At 37.0% G+C, this 17,098-nt stretch overlaps 1 protein-coding gene across 2 annotated transcripts in view; it reads right to left on the minus strand.

Moving 5' to 3' along the window:
- LRFN2 (leucine rich repeat and fibronectin type III domain containing 2) overlaps positions 1 to 17,098 on the minus strand; it is a 4,336,860-nt gene that overhangs the window by 832,386 nt on the left and 3,487,376 nt on the right. For both annotated transcript variants that reach the window (XM_044085082.1, XM_044085073.1), the window contains one exon: positions 764 to 883. The gene's annotated coding sequence lies outside the window, so the exon portion shown is untranslated. The remainder of the gene's footprint in view (positions 1 to 763; positions 884 to 17,098) is intronic.

A 17,098-nucleotide genomic window follows, 5' to 3' on the forward strand; every position in this document is an offset into this window, starting at 1 on the left:
ATTAGTACTGCAGGAATATAAGGCTGCATGATGTGCTACCTTCTTTGACATACATGCCTTACTCCTGAATCTCTTCTTTTCCTTGTTGCTATTCAAACCTCTGCTAAATTGACTGCAGTAGATTCATAGATTCATAGATTCATAGATTCATAGATTAGTACTAGACTAACTGTCCTTGTGGGCCACTTTAAGCCTAGCCAATTACCCCATGTGAGAATCAAACCCTGCACCTTGTGTTTCTAAGGTAAGCACCTTAACCATTACACCAACCTCCCACCCCAGTAAATACTCTGATTTACAGTGTGACTCATGTTCTTTTGTATTGCACTGTGTAGTTCCTGAGAGGTGTGCACATCCATCTCTCTGACTTGTGTGACTAATGTTAGTCAGAAGTGAGAAGTCCTCCATGTTGCTTTAAATTCCTAGCATGGAGACCGTTATAGAATATGGCTACCAATTACATGTTAATAAGTGTGAGTTTTCTTCTACTGATTAAAGAAACATAATAAGATTTGATTAAAGTGTTATATAGATGGGCAAACAGATAACTGAAAAGTCAATAAACATTTTCTGCAGAAAGTACTTAGGCAAAGAAGGAAAACTGCATCCAGCAGTACATTTTGCTTAATCAAAAAGCTTTGCTTGTATTTAACTGTAGTTTTAAATTTTACAGTCAGTTCATTATAAGTGAAACTGGATCATGAAAACACTGTGACTTATGTAATTTCCATGCAGTTAAGTTTTTAGGTACTGTTACACCTACCTTGTCTACCTGTCTTACTCCTTCAAATAGAATTCAGTGCATCACAGGAAAGCCAATGTTGATACAGAATCAGATATTGCAAAGGGGATTGAAGTCATTGCTCCAGGTCGTATCCATTTTCTGGAAGGGAATAAAATAAGCTAAGTTACCAATGTTACTGCCAGAATGGAAAACTGACACACAGTACCAAGTGCATGTCTGTTAACATGCTTTTAGACATGAAGCAGACAAATAAATTTGTGTCTGCCTTGGAATAAGGATAATGTACACCACCTAGATTAAATCACTAAATGAAGAGAACATTTGTCACAGAGTACATTAAAAATATATTTCAGCCAGTGCCCACCTCTTTACCCCTGGAGTCAATGTACTCATTTCACACCTCAAATTATATAATCAAAAGCATGAATGCAACCTTTCACTAAAAAGAGAAGTTCCATCACAGGAGCAGCTGTGAAGTTCAAGATGTTAGAAAAACAAAATGGCCTGAGCAAAAAACTGCAGTAGTGCTACTTATTACATCAAATTCAGCCAACAATCCAGAAAAATTCCAGAACATACTAGGACAATACTCCAAACAGACTTTATTGGTATGGTAAGTGCTTTTGGTTAGACCTTCCAACCTTCTTTTTATTTAAATGCCACCTTAGTACCTGGTATTAATGATGTGCCTCCCTGCCTTCATCCATCGATCAAACAGCTCCACCCAACACCAACACCTCTACATTCAAACTCGTAACCTCAGTATCTTTAACCCCTTAATTTTCTCTAACATCTTCAAACAAATCAACTGGCAACCTCTAAATATCCTCCCACTTGACAATGCTGTTGAACACTTCAATTCCATCTTCCTAGATACTCTCAACTCCCTAGCCCCTCTAAGAAATAAGCGAATCAAAACTAACTCTGCACCATGGTTGACCAAAGAAACTAAACAAATCATGCGTCACAGAGATAAGTCCTGGAAACTCTACCAGAAAAATAAACTATCCTCTACCTTACTTCTATACACCCAACTCCGCAACCAAGTAAAGAAACTCATTACCAAAGACAAAAAAAAACTACTATATTAAACTTCAGTCCAATAACAATAAAAACCCTAAACAATTTTGGAAATCAGTCAATTCCCTTCTTCATCCCGGATCTCAATGCAACCCCTGTCCCAACCCTAATCTATCTGACAACGAACTTAGCTCCCACTTCAATACCTTCTTCACTGAATCCATAGCTAAACTAACCAAAACATTTCCTAATAACAACCTACCTAACTTCCTTTCCTCTCCACCCAGCAACCCAAACAATAATCCCCTCAATTTCAATTTCAAACCTGTATCCACATCTTTTATAAAAAAGCTTCTCTCCAAGCTAAAGCCAGGTTCTAATGCCCCTGACAACATTCCCCCTTCCTTCCTCAAACATGCAGCTGAAGGTATCGCCCTTCCAATTAGCATTCTGATTAATAGATCCTTAATTGAGTCATACATACCCAAACTTTGGCGTTCAGCCTACATCCTACCTCTTCACAAAGGAGGCAAAAACACCTCTATTTCTAACTTCCGCCCTATCGCCCTACTCTCTCCAATATCTAAAATTCTAGAAAAATGCACCCACCACCAATTCTTACCTATCTCATTCAAAATCACCTCCTTACACCCACACAGCATGGCTTCCGTCCTGGCCACAGTACCATAACTGCACTATTATCCTTCTTAGAAACTATCAATCAAGCTCGAGACTCTGGACTCATTGTATCCACAATATTGCTAGACCTTTCAAAAGCTTTTGACACCATCTCCCACACACACCTTCTTCATCATCTGGCTAATCTCAAACTCTCCCCAAACACTCTTTCCTGGTTCTCCAGTTACCTATCTGACAGATCTCAAGCAGTCAAATGGAAGAACTCATTCTCTTCCTTTTTGCCTACATCTACTGGGGTTCCTCAGGGATCCATCCTTGGACCCATGCTTTTCAACATCCCCATAAACAACCTTCACACCTTCATCCCTGACACCACAGTCATCCAATACGCAGATGACTCTACCTTGGTCTGCTCTGCCCCAAACCTTCCTGAACTCCAGACCAAAACCCAATTAGCCTTTACCACCACAGAGAACTGGATGCACCAAAACCACCTTTCTCTCAACTCCAATAAATCCAAAATACTAATTTTTCTCCCCTCCAAAGTTTCCTCTGTGGACAAAAACACTTTCAATGTTCTCAGCCAGACTAACACTGCCATTGAAGTGGTCCTCTCTGCAAAACTCCTTGGCATCACCATAGACGAACACCTCAAATTTGATCTTCATATACAACATAACATAAAGAAAACCCACCAAAAGCTAGGTATGCTATATAGGCACAATCACTTCCTTTCAAACTCCACTAGGCATACCCTGGCAACATCCTTCCTCCTACCTTCCCTTCTATACGGAGCCCCTCTCCTAACCAACGTGTCTGCTACCAACACCTCTAAGCTTGAAGCTTGCTATAATAAGGTCTCTAAATTTGCCACCAAATCCAAAACATCAAGTCACCACTGCCACAGCCTTCGTTCACTGAACTGGCTAGAACTCCCTAATCACTTAGACTATCTACAACTATCCACCGCTCACAAACGAATATTCTCCCCTAATAAATGCCCAGCCTTAAAGGACATCCTTCCTCCATACATCCCTAACAGATCACTGAGATCCAAAAACCAAAACCTAATCTCCATTAGTAAACTGAAATGACCAGCTGGCCAGCTTTTACTCTCCTTCTCACTAGGTAAAAAATGGAACTCTCTGCCTACTTCACTTAGGACTATACCCAACACTGAATCCTTCAAAACTCAACTTTTTCTTCACCTATCCTCCAAATGGAAATGCTCCTGCTTTCACCCCACTTAAATTCTATAGCGACCCCTAACTAAGCACTCCTACTCCTATTCCACTATACTCTCAAACTTATTCTAATTTCTCAAAATACCTACAACTAACAGACTTTAAGTGACTGTAAGCATATAAATATTGATTCAAAAAAAAAAAAATCTGCCATCAAGTTCTCTGCAACTCTCAAATGTATTAACCCTACTTGTTGTTACAAACTATATTGTATGTATTTTTTCTTTGTAATCTTTAATTGCATTCTGTAACCTATATTGTATTATACTGTTCTTGGAGCTTTATTCTGTAACCTATATTGTATTATACTGTTCTTGGAGCTTTTCATACTGTAACCTATATTGTATTATACTGTTCTTGGAGCTTTTCTCCCCGGGCCTCCACTGAAAATGGGCACTTCATGGCCCAGTGGACTTCCCCGGTAATCAAACTGAAATAAATAAATAAATAAATGTAGTAGCTTTATCAAGTGTTTTAAATCTTAAAACGTTTTATAGATAAATATTTTATCATTATTGTATTGTATTAAATTATATAGTTGGGGGGTTACATGTTTTATATTTTATATTTTATATTATCTATTATGCCTTATGGTTTATGCTATGGTTATGTTATGTCTTTTTGCCTTTAAGACAGTAATTAGATTATTGATTAATTGCCATTATAGGTGTATTTAATAAGTGCTTTTACTGTGATTATTTGTCTGACGAAGGTTGGAAAGTCAAACTGAAAGAGCTTACCATACCAATAAAGTCTGTTTGGAGTATTGTCCTAATACTTTCGGGCATTTTTCTGGATAGTGGTGCTACTTACTCGTATGGCATGTATTTCCATGGCAAATGAAAAATAGCCTAAAGTTCATTGAAACAGGGCATGCTTGAGTAGATGTGAAAAACCTGGCTTGAAATGTTATAGCTAAATAAGTAAATGATAGCTGAAAGTTAATACACAGAATGTGGAATAAAGTTCAAGTCTCATGGACTGCATTTGAAGACCAAGAGAATAACAACTTATTCTGTCTTGACAATGCACCTAATTATTGTATGGATTCCAGAAGGTTTAGATACAAACAACAGAAGCTACTTTGTGACCCTGTAAACTGACTCTCTGTGAACCAAAATCTACCCGTGCCAAAGATCAATGAAGATCTGTATCTCAATGTATTTAATCTTCCTGAATTCCTGAGAATAAGGAGCTCAGTTCCTCAGAGATGCTTTTGATTTGGCTACTTTGTCTGAGATTTACACTTAATCTGCTACATCTAAAGCCATCTACTGCTAAAAGAACAAAATAAGTATCATTTTACTCTTCTGTTGATTATTTTTTCTGTATTTCATAATAATCCTGTATTGTTACACTTCTCACACTTTAGTTTTTATTTACATTAAGAAGGTTTTCTGACTGCAGAGCTGTAGTAACTGCAGAGGAATTAAATTGATCAGTCACAGCATGAAGTTATGGGAAAGAGTAGTGGAAGCTAGGTTAAGAAGGGAGGTGATGATTAGTGATCAGCAGTATGGTTTCCTGCCAGGAAAGAGCACTACAGATGCGATGTTTGCTCTGAGAGTGTTGATGGAGAAGTACAGAGAAGGTCAGAAGGAGTTGCATTGTGTCTTTGTAGACATAGAGAAAGCATATGACAGGGTGCCTAGAGAGGAGTTCTGGTATTGTATGAGGAAGTCGGGAGTGTCAGAGAAGTATGTAAGAGTGGTACAGGATATGTCCGAGGGTAGTGTGACAGCAGTGATGCCTGCAGTGGGAGTGACGGATGCATTTAAGGTGGAGGGATTACATCAAGGATCAGCTCTTAGCCCTTTCTTATTAGCAATTGTCATGGACAGGTTGACAGACGAGATCAGACAGAAGTCCCCATGGACTATGTTGTTTGCAGATGACATTGTGATCTGTAGTGAGAGTAGGGAACAGGTGGAGGAGACCCTGGAGAGATGGAGAGATGCTCTAGAGAGAAGATGAATGAAGGTCAGCAGGACTAAGACAGAATGTATGTATGTGAATGAGAGGGAGGATAGAGGAATGGTGAGGATGCAAGGAGTAGAGGTGGCAAAGGTGGATGAGGTTAAGTACTTGGGGTCAACAGTTCAGAGTAATGGTGAGTGTGGAAGAGAGGTGAAGAAGAGAGTACAGGCAGGATGGAGTGGGTGGAGGACAGTGTCAGGAGTGATTTGTGACAGACGAGTACCAGTACGAGTGAAAGGGAAGGTCTACAAAAGGGTTTTGATACCAGCTATGTTATATGGGTTGGAGACAATGGCATTGACAAAAAGGCAGGAGTCAGAGCTTGATGTGGCAGAGTTGAAGATGTTATGATTTGCACTGGGTGCAACGAGGATGGACAGGATTAGGAATAAGCATATTAGAAGGTCAGCCCAGGTTGGAAGGTTTGGAGACAAAGCCAGAGAGGCAAGATTATGTTGGTTTGGATATGTGCTGAGGAGGAATGCAGATTATATTTGGAAAAAGATACTAAGGATGAAGCTGCCAGGTAACAGGAAAAGAGGAAGGCCTAAGATAAGGTTTATGGATGTGGTGAGAGAGGACATGCAGGTGGTTGGTGTGACACAGCAAGATGCAGAAGGCAGGAAGAAATGGAAACAGTTGATCTGCTGTGGCGACCCCTAACGGGAGCAGACGAAAGGAGAAGAAGAAGAAGGGTTTTCTGACTGCACTTTTTTGACAAGAAGTGTGCTGTCACAAACCTAACAGAGCTGTGGACAGCTAGCTGAAAGCTTATTGTGTGTTTTCCTGATTGGTCTGTAGGTCTTGCTGTTGCAAAACATCTTTGGATTCTATACAAGTTCAGTGGTTGTGCTAGTGTGTGTGCAGTTCCTCAGAGCTGCTCTATTTGGCTACTTTGCCTGAAATTTACACTGAATCTGCTATATGTGAAGCCATCTGCTGCTAAAAGAACAAAAATAAGTATAATTTTGCACTTCTGCTGATTAGTTTTACTCTATTTCATAAAAGCCGTGTATTAATTGCTGCCCTTTTTGCATTTTAGTAGAGTTTCAAGAAGACTTGCTTGAGCTATTCCATGTCCAGCTGACCATAGGCAAAATCCCTCTCCATAATATTGCTAGCTACAGGTCACCAACCATGAAATCCACTCCTCATATATGAAGTTACTAGAATAATTTATCATTCTGCCCAGCACAGTAGTCATCAGTGATTTTAACATGTACTCTCAGAGAATTCTGAACTTTGATAATGCAAATGCTCTGGAACAGCTTGTGTGCACTCCCACTAGGGGCTCAAATATCCTTGACATAGCACTCACAAACATGGACGAGCATTGCACCTTCCCCCACCAGCATAATGTTTTCATTGGTAAGATATAACGCAGTCTCCTTTAAAATAAATATAATGGTAGTACCCCCATCAAACCCTAAAACCCTAACAAATTTTTTCCAAGGCAAATTACCTTTGATTAACTGATAGCATACTTAATTTTAAAACTCCCCCTAACCTAGAAAACACAGAGGCCTATGCACAAGTATGCCCTGTACAACAACGTAAGCAACTGCATACAAACAGCAGCATCCAACCAAACTATATCCAGGTCTAGCCAAACAAACAAGTCACCCTGATGGATCCCTGGCATAAAAAAAACTAAACAACAGAAGGAAGAAATTTCTGTCTAGAAGTAAGAGCACAATAGAGAAAACATCCCTCACTAATGTCAACAGATAAATCAGGGAACTAGTCTAGTCTTCAAATGCTAAATATGAGACTGAAATAGCCTGTCATGCAAAGGATTACCATAATGCATTTTTTAGTTATGTCCCAAATCTTAAGACAAACACTGAACAATGTGCTGAGCTGGCTGTAGACAGCACTAACTATACTCAGCCAGAAGAAATAGCAAACTTACTGGCCAATAAATTCAACTCACGTTTCACCCCCTCATCACCTCCTGTCACGCCCCATAAAATACTCCCTACCTTTCTTTTTCCCTATTACCACAAAAGAACAGGTTGTCACTGCACTCTCTAAAGGTATAAACACAGCTTCTATAGGCCCTGATGGAATCCCATGGTGCCTATTAAATAGCTTGAATCATGACGTAGACACTATGATTTATTTATTTATATTTATTTATTTTACATTTGTTTATTGGGAAAGTCTGACTGAGTGAAAAAAACAATTTTCAGTGGAGGCCCAAACAGAAAAGCTCAACACAGAATCAAACAGAGTAAAAGAGACACATCAAGGTTACATGAACATATGTTAAGGTGATACACAGAAAAATACATTGATAAGACTTAAAATGTATATAGTTAGATGACCTAAGGTTTGTACAATTAGATATACATTATACATAATGTTAATTACTCTTTCCTATTATAGAATACAGTTTGACAAGGCAAAGTAGTGTTCATTCACATATAGAACCTAGATTAAGTAGATTTCTACTATAATTGTTTTTAAATTCTGCAATTTACAGTTAGTAGAGACACATACTGGATTTTATAAAGGAAAAATTAGAAATTTGGTGTACAGAAATAGAGGGAGATATAGAGATAGTAGTATAGGCCAGTGAGGGAAGGTGTCGTGAGGGGTCTATATTAAATCAACGAAAATCCATTACATTGAATACCAAAACAGCGACACATATTACTCCAACCGCAAAAACACCAAATGCACTAAACCGCGAAATTTAAAATATCGAACATTCATAGTCGACCAACCCCACCACCCACTACATACTACCTACCCAAAAAAAATAAATAAACCACATACATACACTAACCAAACCCTACTCCTAACCCTAAAGTAAAACACCAAAACTCAACTTCTAACCCTACACTAAACCCCACATACACAACTATCTATGCACTATCCTTAACCCCTCCCTAATCCTAAGGTCCGTAACTACCGCACACTTCCCCTATGGAGATATACACAAACAAAATAAATAATACACATAAATACATTTAACAAAACCCTACTTATAACACTACACTAAATCTTACACACATTACTATCTATGCACTTACCTTAACCCGCACCCTAACCCTAAGGTCCATAACTATCACACGCTTACCTTATGGGCCAACCAAAACACGTCAACATTTTGAATTTTGCGGTTTTGCACGTTTGACGATTACGTATTTTGCACAATACATGTCGATGATTTCGTATTCATGTGAACGGAGTTTGACAATCTAATAGGAACCTGTCGTGGAGGTAATTTGTAGATATAGAGGTAGAAGAGTATCACAGTAAGCTAGAGTGACAGGAAGTAAAATTACTACTTCAGAGGGGGTGGTTGGTTTTTGCATGTATTAATTATAAGAAGAGGCGAGGCATATTGTAGAACAACTAAGCTAACCAAATCTCTGTTTAACCACAGTCTCCAGTCATCCATCTGCACAAGGGGAGACCATCAACTGACCCAGAAGACTACCAAACCATACGTCTGACTAGCTTCATATGCAAGGCTGTGGAAAGGACAACTATGGACCTGATTAACAATGACATCTGCAATCTCCAGACTCTAGACCCCATTCAATTTGGCTTCATCAAGAGCAAGTCTTGCTTGGTCAATCTGTTGGACTTCTTTGAGAAGATAACCAAGCCCATGGATGATGATAAGACCTGGCCAAGGTATTTGACACAGTACCCCATGTAGGTAATATAGATAAATTCACAAAACTGGGCATAAACCTCAATGTATTGTTAGAGTGGTAGAATCCACATCCAGTAAGAAGCCAGACATCAGTGGAGTACCACAAGCCTCAGTGCCTGGCCTTCTCATGTTAGTACTATACTTTTCATATGTCAAGGCAAATGTAGTTGGCCTTTGGCTAACCAAGTTTGCTGATGACTACAAACTGGGGGCAATCACTGACTTTCCAAGCTATGTTGATATCCTTAATTAAGGTCTGACCCAGACTAATGATTAGTGTCAGTGCCATGACCTCAGTCTAAATGCAAAGACGTACATAAAAATACCCTTTGTAAAATCAGATACCTCTGGCAATTACAAAATTTATCACCTCCCTAAGAATGGACCCAGTGGTGAGAGATTTGGGTTTTCAGATATATAGTAATCTGAACTTTGACCAGTGATGAGGAAATTCTTCTATGTGGCTCAGCTTATAAGTAAAGCATGGCATCCCAATCTAAGGATATTATAGTAGCACTGTACTCAGCCCTTTTCAGACCAATAATTGACTATAATGCACCCTTTGGCATGTACCTTAGCAGGCACCTGCAACAGTTAATGTATTTTCAGTAGTTTCTCACCAAAATAAGAAAAATACAGGGTATCACCAACATGTCATATGTGCGCTGAATAAAAGCCCTATTGCTGTATTCAGTTTCCTACCAATTACTGAGGGGTGATCTGTGTTTGGCCTACAATATAGTTTCTGACACTGCTGTAATGGGAATTTTGCATATTCTCAAAACTAACTCCATAAGGGTTACCCACTACAAAGATCTAAAACTGATCTCATACATGAATAGGTCATGCTGGAGTGGGACATATGTGTCCCAGAGATTGCCTATTCTCTGGAATAGGCTTCCAGTTTACATGAAGTGGAGTCTTTCCCTAACCATCTTCAAGCACAATCTGGATTAGTGGATGGGAAATCAAAAATTCACTCCTGGGGTAGCACCTATGTCCCTTATGGACAGAGAAAGCATGTAAAAATAATCAAAACCTCACTTGCTGGCCCTTGTTATCTTTCCCCTAGGGATAGAAAACTGTAAAATCTGGTTAAAACTGTCTAGACTTGTAAGGGCTCTTGAGCCATTAGCCTGGTAATCTCCTTGGAACCTGTGAACCTATAAGGGTAATATGCGAGAGCACCATGAGTAGTCTGTAGGGAAGATGTTATGCATGGTGTTTTTATGTGCTTCCAGACTGTTCAGCATTCATAACCAGTGTAACTTATTTATTCTTCATCATGGATCCATGCTGGCCTGAAGTCCACGCCAAAGTAAACTCTAAACTCTGCAGTATTGTGGAATCAGCTGATTTACAATAAGCATCAGCAGATCATAAGAAGTTATCTTCCTTGTGTAAAAAATGTAAATATAAATAAATCAACATCACGGTGGTGCAGTTATGTAGTGATTAAAGTCGGAGCCTCGCATTGTTTGGTTTTCCAGTTCGATACTTTGATGAGGTACCTGCTAACTTTGCATATCATTTGCTTAAAGACAGCCATATCTGCACAGTGCATCACTAACATTGTGCACTTTCTGTATAGTCTGTTTTAAAGTTATTACTAGGGTATTGAGAACAAAGCAAGGAGTTATCTCAAAAGGTAAGTCAAGGGCTTAAGTTTCTGTTTTAAAGTTATTACTAGGGTATTGAGAACAAAGCAAGGACTTATCTCAAAAGGTAAGTCAAGGGATTAAGTTTCTGTTTTAAAGTTATTACTAGGGTATTGAGAACAAAGCAAGGAGTTATCTCAAAAGGTAAGTCAAGGGCTTAAGTTTCTGTTTTAAAGTTATTACTAGGGTATTGAGAACAAAGCAAGGAGTTATCTCAAAAGGTAAGTCAAGGGATTAAGTTTCTGTTTTAAAGTTATTACTAGGGTATTGAGAACAAAGCAAGTAGTTATCTCAAAAGGTAAGTCAAGGGCTTAAGTTTCTGTTTTAAAGTTATTACTAGGGTATTGAGAACAAAGCAAAGAGTTATCTCAAAAGGTAAGTCAAGGGCTTAAGTTTCTGTTTTAAAGTTATTACTAGGGTATTGAGAACAAAGCAAGGACTTATCTCAAAAGGTAAGTCAAGGGCTTAAGTTTCTGTTTTAAAGTTATTACTAGGGTATTGAGAACAAAGCAAAGAGTTATCTCAAAAGGTAAGTCAAGGGCTTAAGTTTCTGTTTTAAAGTTATTACTAGGGTATTGAGAACAAAACAAGGAGTTATCTCAAAAGGTAAGTCAAGGGTTTAAGTTTCTGTTTTAAAGTTATTACTAGGGTATTGAGAACAAAGCAAGGAGTTATCTCAAAAGGTAAGTCAAGGGCTTAAGTTTCTGTTTTAAAGTTATTACTAGGGTATTGAGAACAAAGCAAGGAGTTATCTCAAAAGGTAAGTCAAGGGCTTAAGTTTCTGTTTTAAAGTTATTACTAGGGAATTGAGAACAAAGCAAGGAGTTATCTCAAAAGGTAAGTTAAGGGCTTAAGTTTCTGTTTTAAAGTTATTACCAGGGTATTGAGAACAAAGCAAGGAGTTATCTCAAAAGGTAAGTCAAGGGCTTAAGTTTCTGTTTTAAAGTTATTACTAGGGTATTGAGAACAAAGCAAAGAGTTATCTCAAAAGGTAAGTCAAGGGATTAAGTTTCTGTTTTAAAGTTATTACTAGGGTATTGAGAACAAAGCAAGGAGTTATCTCAAAAGGTAAGTCAAGGGCTTAAGTTTCTGTTTTAAAGTTATTACTAGGGTATTGAGAACAAAGCAAAGAGTTATCTCAAAAGGTAAGTCAAGGGCTTAAGTTTCTGTTTTAAAGTTATTACTAGGGTATTGAGAACAAAGCAAGGAGTTAACTCAAAAGGTAAGTTAATGGCTTAAGTTTCTGTTTTCAAGTTATTACTAGGGTATTGAGAACAAAGCAAGGAGTTATCTCAAAAGGTAAGTCAAGGGCTTAAGTTTCTGTTTTAAAGTTATTACTAGGGTATTGAGAACAAAGCAAGGAGTCATCTCAAAAGGTAAGTCAAGGGCTTAAGTTTCTGTTTTAAAGTTATTACTAGGGTATTGAGAACAAAGCAAGGAGTTATCTCAAAAGGTAAGTCAAGGGCTTAAGTTTCTGTTTTAAAGTTATTACTAGGGTATTGAGAACAAAGCAAAGAGTCATCTCAAAAGGTAAGTCAAGGGCTTAAGTTTCTGTTTTAAAGTTATTACTAGGGTATTGAGAACAAAGCAAGGAGTTATCTCAAAAGGTAAGTCAAGGGCTTAAGTTTCTGTTTTAAAGTTATTACTAGGGTATCGAGAACAAAGCAAGGAGTTATCTCAAAAGGTAAGTCAAGGGCTTAAGTTTCTGTTTTAAAGTTATTACTAGGGTATTGAGAACAAAGCAAGGAGTTACCTCAAAAGGTAAGGCAAGGGCTTAAGTTTCTGTTTTAAAGTTATTACTAGGGTATTGAGAACAAAGCAAGGACTTATTTCAAAAGGTAAGTCAAGGGCTTACGTTTCTGTTTTAAAGTTATTACTAGGGTATTGAGAACAAAGCAAAGAGTTATCTCAAAAGGTAAGTCAAGGGCTTAAGTTTCTGTTTTAAAGTTATTACTAGGGTATTGAGAACAAAGCAAGGACTTATCTCAAAAGGTAAGTCAAGGGCTTAAGTTTCTGTTTTAAAGTTATTACTAGGGTATTGAGAACAAAGCAAGGACTTATCTCAAAAGGTAAGTCAAGGGCTTAAGTTTCTGTTTTAAAGTTATTACTAGGGTATTGAGAACAAAGCAAGGAGTTGTCTCAAAAGGTAAGTCAAGGGCTTACGTTTCTGTTTTAAAGTAATTACTAGAGTATTGAGAACAAAGCAAAGAGTTATCTCAAAAGGTAAGTCAAGGGCTTAAGTTTCTGTTTTAAAGTTATTACTAGGGTATTGAGAACAAAGCAAAGAGTTATTTCAAAAGGTAAGTCAAGGGCTTAAGTTTCTGTTTTAAAGTTATTACTAGGGTATTGAGAACAAAGCAAGGAGTTATCTCAAAAGGTAAGTCAAGGGCTTAAGTTTCTGTTTTAAAGTTATTACTAGGGTAGTGAGAACAAAGCAAGGAGTTATCTCAAAAGGTAAGTCAAGGGCTTAAGTTTCTGTTTTAAAGTTATTACTAGGGTATTGAGAACAAAGCAAGGAGTTATCTCAAAAGGTAAGTCAAGGGCTTAAGTTTCTGTTTTAAAGTTATTACTAGGGTATTGAGAACAAAGCAAGGAGTTATCTCAAAAGGTAAGTCAAGGGCTTAAGTTTCTGTTTTAAAGTTATTACTAGGGTATTGAGAACAAAGCAAACAGTTATCTCAAAAGGTAAGTCAAAGGGCTTAAGTTTCTGTTTTAAAGTTATTACTAGGGTATTGAGAACAAAGCAAGGAGTTATCTCAAAAGGTAAGTCAAGGGCTTAAGTTTCTGTTTTAAAGTTATTACTAGGGTATTGAGAACAAAGCAAGAAGTTATCTCAAAAGGTAAGTCAAGGGCTTAAGTTTCTGTTTTAAAGTTATTACTAGGGTATTGAGAACAAAGCATGGACTTATCTCAAAAGGTAAGTCAAGGGCTTAAGTTTCTGTTTTAAAGTTATTACTAGGGTATTGAGAACAAAGCAAGGAGTTATCTCAAAAGGTAAGTCAAGGGCTTAAGTTTCTGTTTTAAAGTTATTACTAGGGTATTGAGAACAAAGCAAGGAGTTATCTCAAAAGGTAAGTCAAGGGCTTAAGTTTCTGTTTTAAAGTTATTACTAGGGTATTGAGAACAAAGCAAGGAGTTGTCTCAAAAGGTAAGTCAAGGGCTTAAGTTTCTGTTTTAAAGTTATTACTAGGGTATTGAGAACAAAGCAAGGAGTTATCTGAAAAGGTAAGTCAAGGGCTTAAGTTTCTGTTTTAAAGTTATTACTAGGGTATTGAGAACAAAGCAAAGAGTTATCTCAAAAGGTAAGTCAAGGGCTTAAGTTTCTGTTTTAAAGTTATTACTAGGGTATTGAGAACAAAGCAAGGAGTTATCTCAAAAGGTTAGTCAAGGGCTTAAGTTTCTGTTTTAAAGTTATTACTAGGGTATTGAGAACAAAGCAAAGAGTTATCTCAAAAGGTAAGTCAAGGGCTTAAGTTTCTGTTTTAAAGTTATTACTAGGGTATTGAGAACAAAGCAAGGAGTTATCTCAAAAGGTAAGTCAAGGGCTTAAGTTTCTGTTTTAAAGTTGTTACTAGGGTATTGAGAACAAAGCAAAGAGTTATCTCAAAAGGTAAGTCAAGGGCTTAAGTTTCTGTTTTAAAGTTATTACTAGAGTATTGAGAACAAAGCAAGGAGTTATCTCAAAAGGTAAGTCAAGGGCTTAAGTTTCTGTTTTAAAGTTATTACTAGGGTATTGAGAACAAAGCAAATAGTTATCTAAAAAGGTAAGTCAAGGGCTTAAGTTTCTGTTTTAAAGTTATTACTAGGGTATTGAGAACAAAGCAAGGAGTTATCTCAAAAGGTAAGTCAAGGGCTTAAGTTTCTGTTTTAAAGTTATTACTAGGGTATTGAGAACAAAGCAAGGAGTTATCTCAAAAGGTAAGTCAAGGGCTTAAGTTTCTGTTTTAAAGTTATTACTAGGGTATTGAGAACAAAGCAAGGAGTTATCTCAAAAGGTAAGTCAAGGGTTTACGTTTCTGTTTTAAAGTTATTACTAGGGTATTGAGAACAAAGCAAGGAGTTATCTCAAAAGGTAAGTCAAGGGCTTAAGTTTCTGTTTTAAAGTTATTACTAAGGTATTGAGAACAAAGCAAGGAGTTATCTCAAAAGGTAAGTCAAGGGCTTAAGTTTCTGTTTTAAAGTTATTACTAGGGTATTGAGAACAAAGCAAGGAGTTATCTCTAAAGGTAAGTCAAGGGCTTATGTTTCTGTTTTAAAGTTATTACTAGGGTATTGAAAACAAAGCAAGGAGTTATCTCAAAAGGTAAGTCAAGGGCTTATGTTTCTGTTTTAAAGTTATTACTAGGGTATTGAAAACCAAGCAAGGAGTTATCTCAAACGGTAAGTCAAGGGCTTAAGTTTCTGTTTTAAAGTTATTACTACGGTATTGAGAACAAAGCAAAGAGTTATCTCAAAAGGTAAGTCAAGGGCTTAAGTTTCTGTTTTAAAGTTATTACTAGGGTATTGAGAACAAAGCAAGGAGTTATCTCAAAAGGTAAGTCAAGGGCTTAAGTTTCTGTTTTAAAGTTATTACTAGGGTATTGAGAACAAAGCAAGGAGTTATCTCAAAAGGTAAGTCAAGGGCTTAAGTTTCTGTTTTAAAGTTATTACTAGGGTATTGAGAACAAAGCAAAGAGTTATCTCAAAAGGTAAGTCAAGGGCTTAAGTTTCTGTTTTAAAGTTATTACTAGGGTATTGAGAACAAAGCAAGGACTTATCTCAAAAGGTAAGTCAAGGGCTTAAGTTTCTGTTTTAAAGTTACTACTAGGGTATTGAGAACAAAGCAAGGACTTATCTCAAAAGGTAAGTCAAGGGCTTAAGTTTCTGTTTTAAAGTTATTACTATGGTATTGAGAACAAAGCAAGGAGTTATCTCAAAAGGTAAGTCAAGGGCTTAAGTTTCTGTTTTAAAGTTATTACTAGGGTATTGAGAACAAAGCAAGGAGTTATCTCAAAAGGTAAGTCAAGGGCTTAAGTTTCTGTTTTAAAGTTATTACTAGGGTATTGAGAACAAAGCAAGGAGTTATCTCAAAAGGTAAGTCAAGGGCTTAAGTTTCTGTTTTAAAGTTATTACTAGGGTATTGAGAACAAAGCAAAGAGTTATCTCAAAAGGTAAGTCAAGGGCTTAAGTTTCTGTTTTAAAGTTATTACTAGAGTATTGAGAACAAAGCAAGGAGTTATCTCAAAAGGTAAGTCAAGGGCTTAAGTTTCTGTTTTAAAGTTATTACTAGGGTATTGAGAACAAAGCAAAGAGTTATCTCAAAAGGTAAGTCAAGGGCTTAAGTTTCTGTTTTAAAGTTATTACTAGGGTATTGAGAACAAAGCAAGGAGTTATCTCAAAAGGTAAGTCAAGGGCTTAAGTTTCTGTTTTAAAGTTATTACTAGGGTATTGAGAACAAAGCAAGGAGTTATCTCAAAAGGTAAGTCAAGGGCTTAAGTTTCTGTTTTAAAGTTATTACTAGGGTATTGAGAACAAAGCAAAGAGTTATCTCAAAAGGTAAGTCAAGGGCTTAAGTTTTTGTTTTAAAGTTATTACTAGGGTATTGAGAACAAAGCAAGGAGTTATCTCAAAAGGTAAGTCAAGGGCTTAAGTTTCTGTTTTAAAGTTATTACTAGGGTATTGAGAACAAAGCAAGGAGTTATCTCAAAAGGTAAGTCAAGGGCTTAAGTTTCTGTTTTAAAGTTATTACTAGGGTATTGAGAACAAAGCATGGACTTATCTCAAAAGGTAAGTCAAGGGCTTAAGTTTCTGTTTTAAAGTTATTACTAGGGTATTGAGAACAAAGCAAGGAGTTATCTCAAAAGGTAAGTCAAGGGTTTAAGTTTCTGTTTTAAAGTTATTACTAGGGTATTGAGAACAAAGCAAGGAGTTATCTCAAAAGGTAAGTCAAGGGCTTAAGTTTCTGTTTTAAAGTTATTACTAGGGTATTGAGAACAAAGCAAGGAGTTATCTCAAAAGGTAAGTCAAGGGCTTAAGTTTCTGTTTTAAAGTTATTACTAGGGTATTGAGAACAAAGCAAGGAGTTATCTCAAAAGGTAAGTCAAGGGCTTAAGTTTCTGTTTTAAAGTTATTACTAGGGCATTGAGAACAAAGCAAAGAGTTATCT

The sequence above is a fragment of the Protopterus annectens genome, chromosome 1.part1 (genome assembly GCF_019279795.1).
Source record: "Protopterus annectens isolate FY-2018-M chromosome 1.part1, PAN1.0, whole genome shotgun sequence".
Lineage (NCBI taxonomy): Eukaryota > Metazoa > Chordata > Ceratodontiformes > Protopteridae > Protopterus > Protopterus annectens.